This window comes from Notamacropus eugenii, chromosome 6, assembly GCF_028372415.1.
Source record: "Notamacropus eugenii isolate mMacEug1 chromosome 6, mMacEug1.pri_v2, whole genome shotgun sequence".
Classification (NCBI taxonomy): domain Eukaryota; kingdom Metazoa; phylum Chordata; class Mammalia; order Diprotodontia; family Macropodidae; genus Notamacropus; species Notamacropus eugenii.
The window spans coordinates 348,861,270-348,876,262 of record NC_092877.1 but is presented as its reverse complement, the minus strand read 5'-3'; the positions used below and the strand labels follow the sequence as shown (position 1 = coordinate 348,876,262).

Here is a 14,993-nt window from a genome sequence, read left to right as displayed (position 1 = left end):
TTTTTTTGTTGTTACATCAGTTTATTTCCAAACATACGTTTCCCCCTTCCCTACCCATACAACAAAGGTTTTCAAGGACAGGAGGGGGGTGGTTGGAGTTTATCAAAACCAACCCGTACATGTGGTATTCCACATCCATAACTCTACTGCCTCACTTTTAAGTTATTTTTATAGATAACTTTTGTTTTGAAATCACCTTTATTTCCAAATCTATTGGGGCAACTAGGTCATACAGTGGATAGAGAGCAGGGCCTGGAATCAGGAAGACCTAAATTCAAAGATGACCTTTGACACTTACTAGCTGTGTGACCTTGGGCAAGTCATTTAACCCTGTCTCCCTCAGTTTCCTCATTTGTAAAATGAGCTGGAGAAGGAAATAGTAAACCACTCCAGTATCTTTGCCAAGAAAATCCCAAATGTATTCATGAAGAGTTGGGTATGACTGAAAAGAGTGAGGAACAGTAGCAATAAAATATAGACAGAGTTACATAGAAACTATAACTAAAAGGTGGAGTGAGTTAGAAGAAAATTCGGAAATGGGGATTGGCCAGTAGAAAGCATGATAACAGGAGATGGAGTGTCAAATCCTAGAAGCAGCAATAAACACTAACAGAGTCTGTAGAGGGGAGATCAGAAAAGGAGGAAGGGGACAAGTTGGCAAGAGCTTTTAATGCCAAACAAAGGTAGTTTATATTTGATCCTGGAGGTGATAGGGAACTATTGTAATTTGAATAAGGCCACAGAGACATGCTATAATGAAATCACTTTGGTGGCTATAGGCAAGGTGAACTGGAATGCAGAAAGGCTTAGGGGAGGGAAGTCAATTAGAAGATTCTTGCAATTTCCTGGTTGAGTGGAATGAGAACCTAGACTAGAGTGAGACTAGGGCGATACAGAAATTTATATGCATATTCAATTTAAGAGTATTTATTGAGCATTTACTATGTGTTTAGCTAGGTGGTGCTGTGGATAGAGCACAGGACCTGAAGTTGGGAAGCCCTGGTTTCAAATCTAGCTGTGTAATGTTGGGCAAGTCAGTTAATGTATCTATACAATGGGGTAATAAAAGCATCTATTTCCCCAAGTGGGTGTGAAAACCAAATGAGAATATGGGTAAAGTGCATAGCACACTGCTGGTAGGCCCTTAGTAAATATGTATTTCCTTCATTCCTACATCCATATGGGTACAGCAGAAAGATCACTGGATTTGGAAACAGAAGGACTGACTTTGAATTTTGGCTCTGCCCCTGACTACCTGTGTTCCCTTCATCAAGTCACCAGTCTTCTGTATGTCTCATTTTTCTCACCTGAAAAATGAGGGAGGTGAATTAGTTCCAGACACGATCTACTTAACTTTGTGCTAAGTGTGGTGGTAGATTCATTCCAAGATGAACAGGAGACAACCCCTGGCCTCAAGAATCTTACAGAGAAAAGAGGTGACCTAATTCAGGACTTTAGGGTGTCTCAATTAGTTGGTATAAGGATATCATCTTCTGAACAGGACCACATTCCTTCCACATCTTAGGAGATGCTATTAGAGAACTGTTGAGGTTGAACACTTCCGTCATCATCATCATCATGATCATCATCATAGTATAAATAACAAGAGCTAGCATTTATATAGCACTTCAAGGTGTGCAAAGTCCTTTAAAATTGCTGTCATTTTATCTTCACGATAACAGGTAGGCTCTGTTATTATCTCAACTTTAGAGATGAAGAAACTGAGGCAGACAGAGCTTAGGTGATTTGCCCAAGATCAGAAAGCTAGGATCTAAGGTAGGATTTGAATTCCAATCTTCCTGACTCCAAAATGAGCACTTTTTCCAACCACCTAGTTGCCTACAGGAAACCTGGTGATGGATCTCTCTGATCATAGCTAGGATGAGCCTTGGAGGACCCAGTTTATCATCTGGCCCTTTCTCAAAGATTTTCTGTCTTTGAGGTCCTGCCAGAACTTGTGAACCATTAATATAGACTTCAGGTTACTTCTATGCTAAGATGAAAAATGAGAGGAGGATTTTATGGAGAATATGATGTATTAATGTTATTTCAGGTACTAAAAGCACTGAATACATTCTTGATTATCGTAAATGTCGAATTAAAGTTAGTAATTAAAGATATTTAAATAAATGCTTCCTAACCTCTAAGGCACTTGAAGAGCATTCCAATAATTTATAGTTGATTGTGTTATTATTTTTATTATTGCCTCCTAATAAAATTAGAAGCAAAAATTATCATGGCAAGATATTTTAAAATTAAATTTATTTAAATTTAGGAGAGTTTATACCATTGAAGTTCTTGATAATAATAACCACATGATTGTCTCAATTTTCATACATTCTCATAAATGAATTCATTTCCAGCCTTCACAGACCACCTGCTTAAAAATTTAAGAAGCACAATATCATTCGATGAGCAGAATTTCACATTTTCTTCCCTTCCTTTTCTTCACTGTCCCCCTGGTGACTTCTGGCGGCCAATACTAAGCACAGTCACAGATTTGTCTCACAGTCTTTATTTCCATTTTCGCATCATAGCACGTAAAGTTGGGAATGTCTCATGGCATTGTTTCTGTGCATTTAGAAAATGAACAGCAGCCATAGGGGAAGTATAGGGGAAAACATGTTCCACCATCGAGATTTCAGTGTGAGCTGCCTGCACTGAGGCAAGAAAGGTCTGACCTTCTCCTCTTGGCACACTTGCTGTGACTGGTTACTTTCATTTCAGATTCTGTCAGTCTTTCTCTCAGGCATACAATTAGTGTACCAGAGGTCCATTCACAGTAACACCGAAAGTAACTTTGGTTTTGCATAGCATGGTAATGCTCCACCTCACCCCAAAAAGAGCAAAACAATCTATTCTTCTTTTTTTTTCTTTTGAGGTAGTTTTATAGCCATCTACAAAGTCAGAATATGTTAGTCTTGAAGGATTTCAGAGATTTGTTCCAACTGTCTTGACCATTTTAGGGATGAGAAAATCGAGGCCAGAGAAAAGGAATGAGTTACTCAAATTTGTAGACTCATGTAGTTGAAAGGCTATTATTGAAATTCACCTTATATCCCAAGTAAGTGTTTTGTAAAAATATTATAAGGATCTTCTATACTAATATATGTTTTGTGTAGATTTCTATGCAAAGGTATTATCAGAGCACATGAGCACAAACATAGATAAATACATACAAACAAGAGTGGCAATAGAGGTCCATCAACAGATATAGCTTACATGTCTCTTTCTCTTCCTCTTTTTCTGTCTTTTTCCTCTGTTTTGTCTTTGTGGCTCTCTGTCTTCTTTCTTTCTCTCTTTTTCTCTCTCTGCCTCTGTTTTTCCATCTTTCTGTTTTGTCTCTATAGAACTCTTTGCCTGCCTTCCTTTCTTCCTTCTTTCCTTCCTTCCTTCCTTCCTTCCTTCCTTCCTTCCTTCCTTCCTTCCTTCCTTCCTTCCTTCCTTCCTTCCTTCCTTCCTTCCTTCCTTCCTTTCTTCTTTATTTGCATCTGTTTCTCCATCTTTCTCTTTGGTTTGTCTCCATAGTTCTCTTGTTTTCTCTGTTTTTGTCTCTATGATATTCTCCCTCTCTCCCTCCCTCCTCCTCTGTCTCTCTCTCTCTCTCTGTCTGTCTCTCTCTCTGTCTCTGTCTGTCTGTCTGTCTGTCTGTCTGTCTGTCTCTCTCTCTCTCTCTCTCACTCTCTCTTTGTCTGTCTCTTTGTCTGTCTCTCTCCCTGTCTCTGCTATCTCTCTGTCTCCTTTTCCTCTGTTTCTCCGTCTTTCTCTATGGTATATTCTCTTTCTCCCTCTCCCTGTCTCCCTTTGCTTCCACCTCTCCCTCTCTCCCTTTTCCCTTTTTCCTATCTTTCTCTCTCTGTTTCCTTCTTTCTGTCTCTGTCTGTCATTCTGTCTCTTGCTCTAGTCTACAATTTATGTTCCAGTGTCATAAGGTACTCACTGAGGAAAGGACAAGTCCCCAGAAGGATTATCTTGGACAAATAGCTTCAGGCTGCCTTGCAGCCAGTGTTTAACCAGTCCTTACTCCTGACCATTTTGGTCTGTAGAATCAGCTGTGCACAGATGTACATCAGATCTTTTGGACATGATTTCCCTAGTCTATTAAAACTAAAAATACCATCCCTTCAGTAAAGATTTGGTGACACAGTTCAACAACTTTTACATTTGCCTTCATGTATACATAGATAAATTCCAGCTCCATAGTGGAAGGTGTGTGTGTTCATCCTTTGATGCCAAAGAGGACCAGGACCTTGAGTACCAAATCCTGAGCTTTCACCCTCCCTTCAAAACTTCTGTTGATTTTGTGTATGTGTGTGTATATGTATAAATATATGTATAAATATGTATGTATATGTATGTGTATTTATATCTCTGTATCTCTATCTATACGCATATATACATACATACATACATATACATATATACACATATATGCCTTGTTTCTCCTTGTATTTTTTCATTTTTTGAAATTATCGTACACCTACTGCCAATATTGGGCATCACGCTTAGTAGTCCCTTAAATGTTCCTGTGATTGACGGCTTCTCCCTCATTTTTCTTATGCTTTAATTTATTGATGGATTTTTGTTTTAACACAAAAGTCAACTCCCAAGGAATCACCTGCAAAGTGCAGTTCTCCAACAGCTTATCAATTATTCACATACAGAAGTTTTGTGGTGTTTGACATCATATGGCTCCATTTGACTTGGGTAGTGATTTGTTTACCTAGTTGATAACGTATATGCCACTCTTCTGCCTCTGCTCTTACAATTCAGCGACATTTCATACAAGTCTTCCCATGTTTCTTTAAGTTTTGTGTTTTTGCTACTCTATACTTTCCAATAATTTATTACATGCAAATCAGGACTATCATATTAAAAACAAAAACATTCCAAGCCACATGATTTTCTCAATAGATGCAGAAATTTTTTTGACAAAGTACAACATTTATATTTTTAAAAAACCCTAAAAGGTATATATATATATCCATATGTACACATGTGTATATGCAGTGTATTAATACAAAAAGCACCTCTCTAAACACAATGGCAACCACCATATTCAAGAGGAATACACTGCAAATTTTCCCAATAAATATAGGAGTATCATAAGGTTGCCCACTCTCCTCACTATTATTTGATAGATCTAGAAATGCTAGGAAAAGCAATAAGAGAAGAGAAAAAAATTAAAAGTATTAAGAAAAGCAAAGAGGAGACAAAAGCTGTCTATTTATGATCATTTATAAATATTCTAAGGAATCAACAGTGCGACTAAGCAAGACAATACCTTCAACAAAGTCTGAGCTACAGATATAAACTTACAAAATCCAATAACATTTCTGTATAACAACAAAATAATCTGGGAGTTAATAATGATAAGAGAAATTCTATTCAAGATAATTATGAAATGCATTAAATGTTCGGGTCAATCTTACCAAGCTCACTCAATACTTGTAGATTCAGTTATAAAATGTTCCTTAAATAAAGGATAAATTGAACTCCTGGAAGAATATTCAGTGTTCATGACTAGGTCATGCTAATGTAATAAAATGATAGTACTTCCAAATTTAATTTATTTTAGTTAATAATAATAGCTAACATTTAAGACTGAAAAAGTATTTTACATATATTATTTCATCCTCACTACAACCCTTTGAAGTAGGTGATATTATTAATTCCATTTTACCAATGAGGACATTGGCTCTGGGAGAAGTTAAATGACTCCCCTAGGGTCTCCCAGCAAGAGTCAGAGGCATGTCCTCCTGACTCCAAGTCCAGTACTCTCTCATCTGCTTTAAACCCTTTAAAGCTATCTATCTTAGTTTTAATGATAAAACATGTAGGCTGCAAAATGGATATTTTTCAGAGCTAGATAAAAGAGCAAACTTCATTTGAAATAACAAAAAATACTAGAAAATCAAGGGATAGTCTAGTCTTCAATAAACCCAAACAAATTGCTTAGTAAAGGACTCCTTGTTTGATAAGAGTTGCTGGGAATAGTAGTCTCATAGAAATTAAGCTTAGACCACCATCTCAAACCATATCCTGTGATAATATCAAAATGAATATATGACCTAAATATTAGAAAACACAAGGATTCACAGTGAGGAGATGAATTGTTTTTTTTTTTAAGAATTTTAGTTATTTTTTTTCTGAAATACATATAAAAAAATTAGTATTTGTTTTTTTAATCATTCCCTCCTCTTTCCACTTCCCCCTCCCTAAGAAGGCAATTACTTTTATATAGATTATACAGATGTAATCATGCAAAACATATTCCTTTATTAACCATGTTACAAAAGAGAACACAGACCAAAAAGAAAAGCAAGAAAAATAGTTTTTTGAAAGTAAGTTTTGACTTGCATTCAGACTCCATCAATTCTTTCTCTGGAGGTGGGTAGCATTTTTCATCAAAAGTCCTTCAGAATTGTCTTGGATCATTGTTTTCATCAGACTAGCTACAACTGATCATTGTTAAAATGTTGCTGTTACTGTGTACCATGTTCTCCTGGCTCTGCTCACTTCACTTTGCATCAGTTCATGTAAGTCTTTCCAGATTTTTCTGGAATCATCCTATTTATCATTTCTTATAGAGAAATTCCATCACAATCATATACCATATCTTGTTCAGCCATTCCTCAATTGATGGACATCCTTTCAATTCCCAATTCTTTGACAAGACAAAAAAAAAGCTGGTATAATTATTTTTTTTATAAATAGATCTTTTTCCCCCTTTTCTTTTATCTTTATGGGATACAGACCTAGTAGTAGCATTGCTGCATCAAAAGAGTATGCAGTTTTATAGCCCTTTGAACTTAGCTCCAAGTTGTCCCCCAGAATGGTTGGATCACTTCACAGCTTCACTAACAATGTATTAGTGCCCCAATTTTCCACATCCTCTCCAACATTTTTCATTTTCCTTTTCTGTCATATTAGCCAATCTGACAGGTGTGAGGTAGTACCTCAGAGTTGTTTAATTTGAATTTCTAGGAGATGAGTTCTTAACCAGAGATGGAGATAATTACAAGGAATAAAATACATGATTTTAAATATTTGAAATTGAAAAACTTTTTAACAAACAAAATGATTGCATCTAGGCTAAAAGGGGAGATAAATTATATTTCATATATAATATATATGACCATTTTATATTCTAATGTTCTTGACAGCAAAGGTCTTATCTTACTTATCCATCAGAACCTACCATGGAATTTTGCACATAGTAGATACCTAATTAATGCGTGTTGAATTGAATATGACTTCCTGTTACTTAGGTCTAATCAACACACAACCCTCAACTATACCAACATAGAGGAAATAGTTATTATTCTATATCATCCATACAATTTATGATTTATCCATCCCCATCACAAAATAACGTTCTTTTCTTGATCATCAAGGTCAAATTAGTCAATAAGCATGTATTGAGCGTCTACTATGTGAAAGATATTGGGTTAATCAATCGATAAGTATTTATTGCATGTCTACTGTGTAATGCCTTCTAATACGCCAAACCAATAAAAGGACAAAACTCTTAAGGACTTATATTCTGTTGGGGAGATAATGTCTATGTCTAGTAATGCATAAAATATATCCCTATTGAATACAAGGTAGTTCTTAGTGTAAAGCACTTGTAATTGGAGAGAGGACTGGAAAGGCCTCCTTGAGAGAAATACTGCCCTCTTCCAATGCCCCCTTCCTGTCTTAAGTGGAGAATGCCCCTGTTGTTGGGCTAGAACTAGATGTGTTTGGAGTTAGTAAAGCCAATACATTGGGAAAGTTTCTGATGCTGGTTTTTAAGGGGAAGGAAGAGTTTATTCTAAGGAGAAGAATGAGTTAATTTTAAGGAAAGTTTCACAATTTTAATCTAGTATTATTAGTGTAAGCAGTATGTCACCTCTAGCCCAAAATCATTCACTACGCTCACCAAGAAAATTGATGTCATTATGTTGGAAAGCTGAGTGTGGGTATAGATTTTTTTTTTAGTGGAACAGAAAGAGCATAGAATTGGCATGTAGTCATATTCCCAAAAGGCCCCACATTACGTCTTAAAGAATACACAAACACACATACACACACTCCTTTATATACACAAACTCACATAATGTGTCTATAAATTCTATATATGCAATAAAATGGAGATTAATAGTGTTTCATATGCATGAAACATATCAATAATACAGTCACCATTCTACCCATGCCACCATTTAAAATTTGTAATTTTTCTTAAAGGGCTAAAAATGTTTTTATGGGAAACAAAACCTTTTGAGGGAAAGGGAAGATCAGAGCAAGGTTTCTTCTCCTCCCCTTGTTACTAATAGTCACTGTGATGGTAATCCATGTGAAGCATATGTGTAAAAATATCTAACACGAAATAAAAATGCGGCCCTTGTAAAACTGCCACTGATGCTTTTAAATAGCAAATTTAACAGTAATGAAGACTCTTCTATAAAAATGACCCATTGCTTTGTAATTTCTGAGACCAATTAAAAGACGTGATTTTGCTTTCAGGAGATTCCTCATGCCTAAAATGCTTGCATGGGCTCCCACCATTGAGATTTTGGGTAAAATGGTCTGGAACTTGCAGGAATCAGTGGAAATTATGGTATTGAGCTGAAAAAGGTCCCTCTGCCTTTTTGGTTTTAAACATAAGACCTTGACAAGCTATATATATATATATGTGTGTGTAGTAAAAGAATAGCTTGCTGTTTGGTATTGTGGGATAACTGTGAGGGCAATGAGATTTTTTTTTTTCTGTAAGATTTCCTCTGTCAAGTCCTTCTTGAAGACTGTGATACTGCCAATGTTTTCAGGATTCCAGGAACTGTTCCTTAAACTTTCAGAGTCTCAGCCATGCTTTTTCGAGAGAGAGAGAGAGATTGAGAGATTGAGTTCTATTCAAGTTTTTCTAATTGAGGTCTCATTTCCCAGATAGATAAGGAACTAATTCAAATTCATATGAATAGGAGCCATTCCCTAATTTAAAAAATATTCAAAGAATAAAAACATGCAATTCCCCAAGGAAAGCCCACAAACTATCAATAGCCATATGTAACAACACTTCCATTATGAATAATTAGAAAAATACAAATGACAGAAATTGAAGCCTCATTTCACACTTACCTAATGAGCAAAGTTGGTCAAAAAAAGGAAAGGAAAATTATAAATGTTAATGGGATTGCGGGAAAACAGGCACATTAATGCAGTATTGGTAGAACTGTGAATTAGTCCAACCAGTCTGGCAAGCAGTTTCAAACTCCCCCTGGTCATGTCCTTTGACGTAGGGATACTGCTACTAGATACATACTCCAAAGAGAGAAAGAGGAAAAGGACCCATTTGTGTGAAAATATTTGGAGCAGCTTTTTGTGTTGTGACAAGGAGAAATCTAAGACAGAATCTTTCAAGGGGAGGTGGGGAATGGGGAGAGGGTGGCTAACCTAATTGTGGTATAAGAACGGAATGGAATACTCTTGTGCTATAAGAAATGACAGAAGGGACAGTTTCAAAGGAAGTTGGGAAGACTTGTATGAGTTGATCCAGAGGCAAGAAAAATGGGAGAATGATTTTTACAATAACAGATTCTAAATACACACTTTAAAGCACTTAAGAACTCTGATCAGCAGAATGACAAACCACAGCTCCACAAGACTCATGATGAAGAATATGTCCAACAGCCCAACAGAGAAGTGATGCAAATTGTAGATACACACACACACACACATACTTAATAAATATGGAGTCATGCAAAACAGATTCCCACTTGACTTTATATAATGCATGTGTATTTATGCATGTATGTGTATATATGTACACACATCTATGTATATGTGTGCATACACACATGTATGCACACATATACACACAAGCACATTTGTGTGTTTATATATGTATGAATATATGTGTGTGATATGTAGAAACATTTCCATAGATCAGATATTAAAAAGATCAATTTGTGAATTTATTATGCATAATTACATAGAGTGGATATTTGTTACAAGGGTTTTTCATTTTGTTTTGCTTTCTTCCCCACTTCCCCTCAATGTAGTAGTGTGGTTAGCTAAAAGGGGGAAAGAAAAATGTGATGTTTTTTAATTTAAAAAAAAATCTTCCAGCAAGGATTTTTGAGCCTGCTTTAAAAACAAAAAACATTTTCAAGGTTTTATTATTAATTTGTTTTTGACCTTGATGCACAAATGTTCCTTACCTGAATGAACCAGGTAAGCTGGTATTGTTGCGAGGTTTTGACTATGCTTTGTTCACTCCACAGTAGTGGTGTATTAAATTTCTTGTCTAAATATACCTCATTGATGGTATTAAAAACAATGGAAGATGATAATAGCTCATCAGTGATGACCAACTTTGCTTTGGACAGTTCTCAAATCTGTCCTTCGGACATTTGCCAAAACAATCTTCCTACTGTATAGATAGGACCACATCACTCTCCCATTCATCAGGCTTCAGTGGTTTGCTATTACCTCTCAGATAAAATCCCAACCCCACCATTTAAATGCCCTCCATGACAGTTTCACATGACCTTTTCCAGACTAATTCTATATTATTCCCTTTGATGCACAATAACATTTAGTAATAATGGCCTAACCTGTTGTTCCCTCAACTCACCTGTCCATTCTTGACCTCCATTCCTTTATCCAGATTGTCCTGTGGGTGTGGAAGACACTTCCTCCTTATCTGCAACTTTTTGTCTTCCATTTGGGCCTTGCTGATGGGCTACCTCCTACAGGAAGCCTTACTTGATCTACCTAGTTGACAGTACTTTTCTTCTCCTTAAATAATCAAGTATCTACTTTACTCTGTTCCTGTTGCATCCCCTCCCTTGTAGAATGGACACTCCTCCAAGGCAGGAACTAATTTCGTGTTTTACCTTTATAACTCTAGAATCTCATAAAGTGTCTTGTATATAGAAGATATTAATAAATGCTTGCTGGATTAGATTGCATGGTTTCCAAGGGGGACCCTTGGTTTTTAAGTAAATAATTATGTGAAATAAACGATAATAGATCCCTTGTTAAGAAAGCCTTATCTTACTCTACATGAACTAGTTAATTCCTAAATTATCTATTTATTGCTATATATCTGTGCTCTTCGGCAGAATAATTGGATGATGTTTTTTTCTAAAAGGGAATATGCCAATCAATAAGAATTCTTTAATTTTTTTTCCTGTGTACCAGTCACTGAGCTGCAAGTCTCTGTCCTTGTGAAGCTGTAAGGAAGCTGGGCTAGTCTCACATACCCAAACTTGACTTTTTCTGTCGAAGGCATGACATGACCACCCTTCCAGTTCCCCATGTTTCACAACCTCACTCTTCCCCATGGCCATTATCAATTTAGTTGCCAAGTAATTCTTTTCAATTTATCTCCTTCCCTCTCCTTACAAAGCTATCACCTTACCTCAGGTCCTCATTCACTCTTACTCTGTACTATTGCTATCGCTTTTTACTGAATCTTCCTGTTAATCCTTCTCCTTTTCATTCTCTCCTCCAAAAAGCTGCCAGAGTTATTTTCCTAAAGCACAGATCTGACTACATTACTCCCCTGCTCATTAAACTTCAGGGGCTCCCAGTTGCTTCTAATAGAAAATATGAGATCTTGTTTGGCATTTGATACCTTTTGTGCAGCACTGTATATTAGACCTTTTCTCACATTCTGTGGTCCAGCCAGACCAGCTTTCTGGTTGTTTCTCATCTACAATAGTCTAGCTACTGTCCCCTGGCTGTTCCAGGGTTTGTGTCCCATGGTTGGAACATACTGTTCCTGATTATTACCTTTTGAAATTCCTTCACACTCTTCTAAGTTTAGTCCAAGTGCTGCCTTGTGAATGAGGCCCTTCCTGATTCTCTCAGCTTCTAGTAACTCCCCCACCACAAAAAACAAAAAAAAACAAACAAACAAAAAACAAACAAAAAAACAAACACAAAAAACCCACCGCAACAAAAAACTACATCTACTTTCTATATATTTTCTATTCACTTATATTGGTATATATAGCATCTTCTTGATTGACTGTAAGCTTCACAGGGGCAGGGACTGTTTTGTTAGTCATAAGCCTAGAAGTCATTGATATTATGTCTGAAGTTTTCTGAAAGAAAATTCTGCACACTGTCCTCAGTAAGTTAATGATGGAACTTACCATCATCCTGTGGAGCCTGGTCTTGAGTCTCATTCTTTCTGTTGACTTCATCCTTAAAGGCTAACGTAAATCTCTCTTGGTGTAGTTAAAGTCCATTACCTATCCTGTTCAGTTCAAATAATCCTATATTCATATATATATATATATATATATATATATATATATATATATATATATATATATATATATATATATATATATATATATATATATATATATATATATATATATATATATATATATGTATGTATTATATTTCATGTATTCCTTCTGATGTTGAAAGGCACCATGAGAGGCTCTGGAGATAATAAGAAATAATTTTTTTATACATAGTCACTGGAAAAGAAAGACATTCCTAAGAAGAAGAGACATGAAGAAAGGCTTATTTTAGGAGGTTGGATTGGACAAAGCATTGGAGAAAAAAATAAGGAGGTAAAGAGGGAATGCAGTTCAGTGTGAGGGATAACCTTTACCAAGTCATGTTAAGAAATGGGAGATGACTTGTTATGTTTGGGAGCAGGTAAGCTAATTTGTCTGGGGGGAGGGGCGGGAAGGGAGAGAGAGGGAGAGAGAGAGAGAGAGAGAGATGAAATAAGGATAAAAAGGTAGTTACTTTCAGACGGTGAAGGACTTTGAAGTTAAACAGAAGAGCTTATATTTAATTCTAGAGGCAAGTGGGAGCCACTGAAGCATCATTAGCAGGAGAGTGACATGGTAAGGCCTGCACTTTAGGAATATCAATTTTGCATCTACAGAGACAATGGATTAGATGAGGTGAGACTCTAAGTAGAAGTACCAGTTAGGAGACTGTTAAAATGGTTCAGAGAAGAGAAGATGAAGGCTTGAATTAGAGTGGAGAGATTGGGATGGATATGAGCTGTGATGGAGATAGAATCACCAAGACAGATTGGATATGGGGTGGGAGGCAGAGGACAAAGTCATGTGCATTATGGAGTACAGTGTGATACAAGACTAGGAAGTAATGTTGGGGAAAGATTGTGGAAGGTCTTTATGACTAGAAGGCAGAGTTTCTAGTCTGCACAACAGTACGTAAGATCGTCCACATCCCTATGAACTGTCCTTTTGGATTAGGTCTCAAACAAAGCGCTGATGCTAATAAAAGTCTAACCCATTCTCAAGATGTAATATAGAGGTAGAGATATAGACCCAATATAGAGATATTTAGATATACAGAGATTTAAATATTAGAGATAACTTAAGGCAAGTTCATGGAGTCAGGCAGTTAATCTACAACCATATATTAAGTGCTCACTATGTGTCAAACATTGTGCTAGGCTCTGGGGATACAGAGAAGTACAAAAACACAGTCCCTGCCCTTAAGGAGCTCACATTCAAACTGGGGAGACAACATGCAAATAATTATATACGTACAAGATATATACAGAATGATGGAAGGCAATCTTAGGCACAATCATCTTACATGAAATGAAGTGTGAGTTAGTTTGATCAGCCAGTTTCAGCTGAAATGAGTGTCTTTATGCTTGACTCCTCCAAAAGCTGTTTGCATTTTAACAAGGACCCTCAATGCTTTTGCCCAAAGCAGTGACAAATATGGCAATCTTAGACTTTTGGCAGAGCCAGCTGGGGAGCTATTTTGGAGTCAGAGGGTTTTTCAGCATTCCTAAAATCATACGGTGCTGGCAGCTGCCTATCCTGCATTCTTATAAAGCCATCTTAAGGATAAGCTTGTCATGCTTATGTCATATAATTATTAAATGTCTGACCATGTGGGATAGCTGGAAGAGTCATGAACTTAAGATTTACTAAGATTCTGAGCACTGCCTCTTCCTGGCTATAAGCCCTTGAACAAATCAATGAACCTCTGAGCTTTGAGTCTTACTAACCTCATCTGTAGAATAGAATCAGCATACCTGGACAACCTGTTTCACAGGGTCATTGTGAGAATCAGGTGTACTAATGTGTAAAGTACCATGTTAACCTTAAATACTATAGTGGTGAACGACAACAATCTCATGTAGGCCTTCCTCTGTTATCCTCCCCTCCTGCTTCAATACACATAATGTTAGTAGCTGCAACAGCAGTAGTGGTGGTGGTAGTAGTAATAGGACTACTACTACCAGTAATTTATGAAGTGTTTTAAGGTTTACTGTATGTTATCTCAGTTGATCTCTATGCTTCCCTCCAAGTATCTATGTCAAACTTAGGGACTAAACCAACCCTCTCTCTTTTTTTTGTACCTTAATTTCTTCAAAATTATGTTTCTTCTCTAAAGTGAATGATCTGGCAACTCTCTTTATCCCTGATTAAGATACTACTAATAATGGAGCAGGCAGGTAGTACAGGACTTGGAGTCAAGAAGATCTGCATTGCATTCCTGCCGCAGACAAGACTCTGGGCAAGGTCCTTGACTTCCATGGATCTTATTTTTTCTCTTCTGTAAAAATAAGTAAATAAAAGGAGAGGTTGGGGTAAACATAGCACTTTCCTTACAGGATTGTTGTGTGGCTCAGACAAGATGTCATGTAAAAATTGCTTTGCCAAATATTATATGAATGCCAGCTATCACTATTAATAATAATTTTATAGCACATTTTAGTTTCCCCTTTGAAACTTATTGGAATGAGTATTTTATCTTTCTGTAGCTTTCCTTTTTAAACATCAAGGCCTTGCATGAACATAGCTGCTGTGCCACAGTCACAGTGCCCTTGATCATCATTGTAAAATATTTGATTCAGTTATTTCTGATGGATTCAGAAATGAAATGACATCTCTGCTCTTCTCTTTTTATCAAGATTAATTGGTTCTATAGATAGGTCTCCAATTTACTCTATGGATATGATCAGTTCTCAGTTAATGCTTGATTTT

At 36.5% G+C, this 14,993-nt stretch overlaps 1 protein-coding gene across 4 annotated transcripts in view; it reads left to right on the top strand.

Moving 5' to 3' along the window:
- Positions 1-14,993, top strand: part of NAALADL2 (N-acetylated alpha-linked acidic dipeptidase like 2) — a 998,881-nt gene that overhangs the window by 298,119 nt on the left and 685,769 nt on the right. The window lies entirely within an intron of this gene.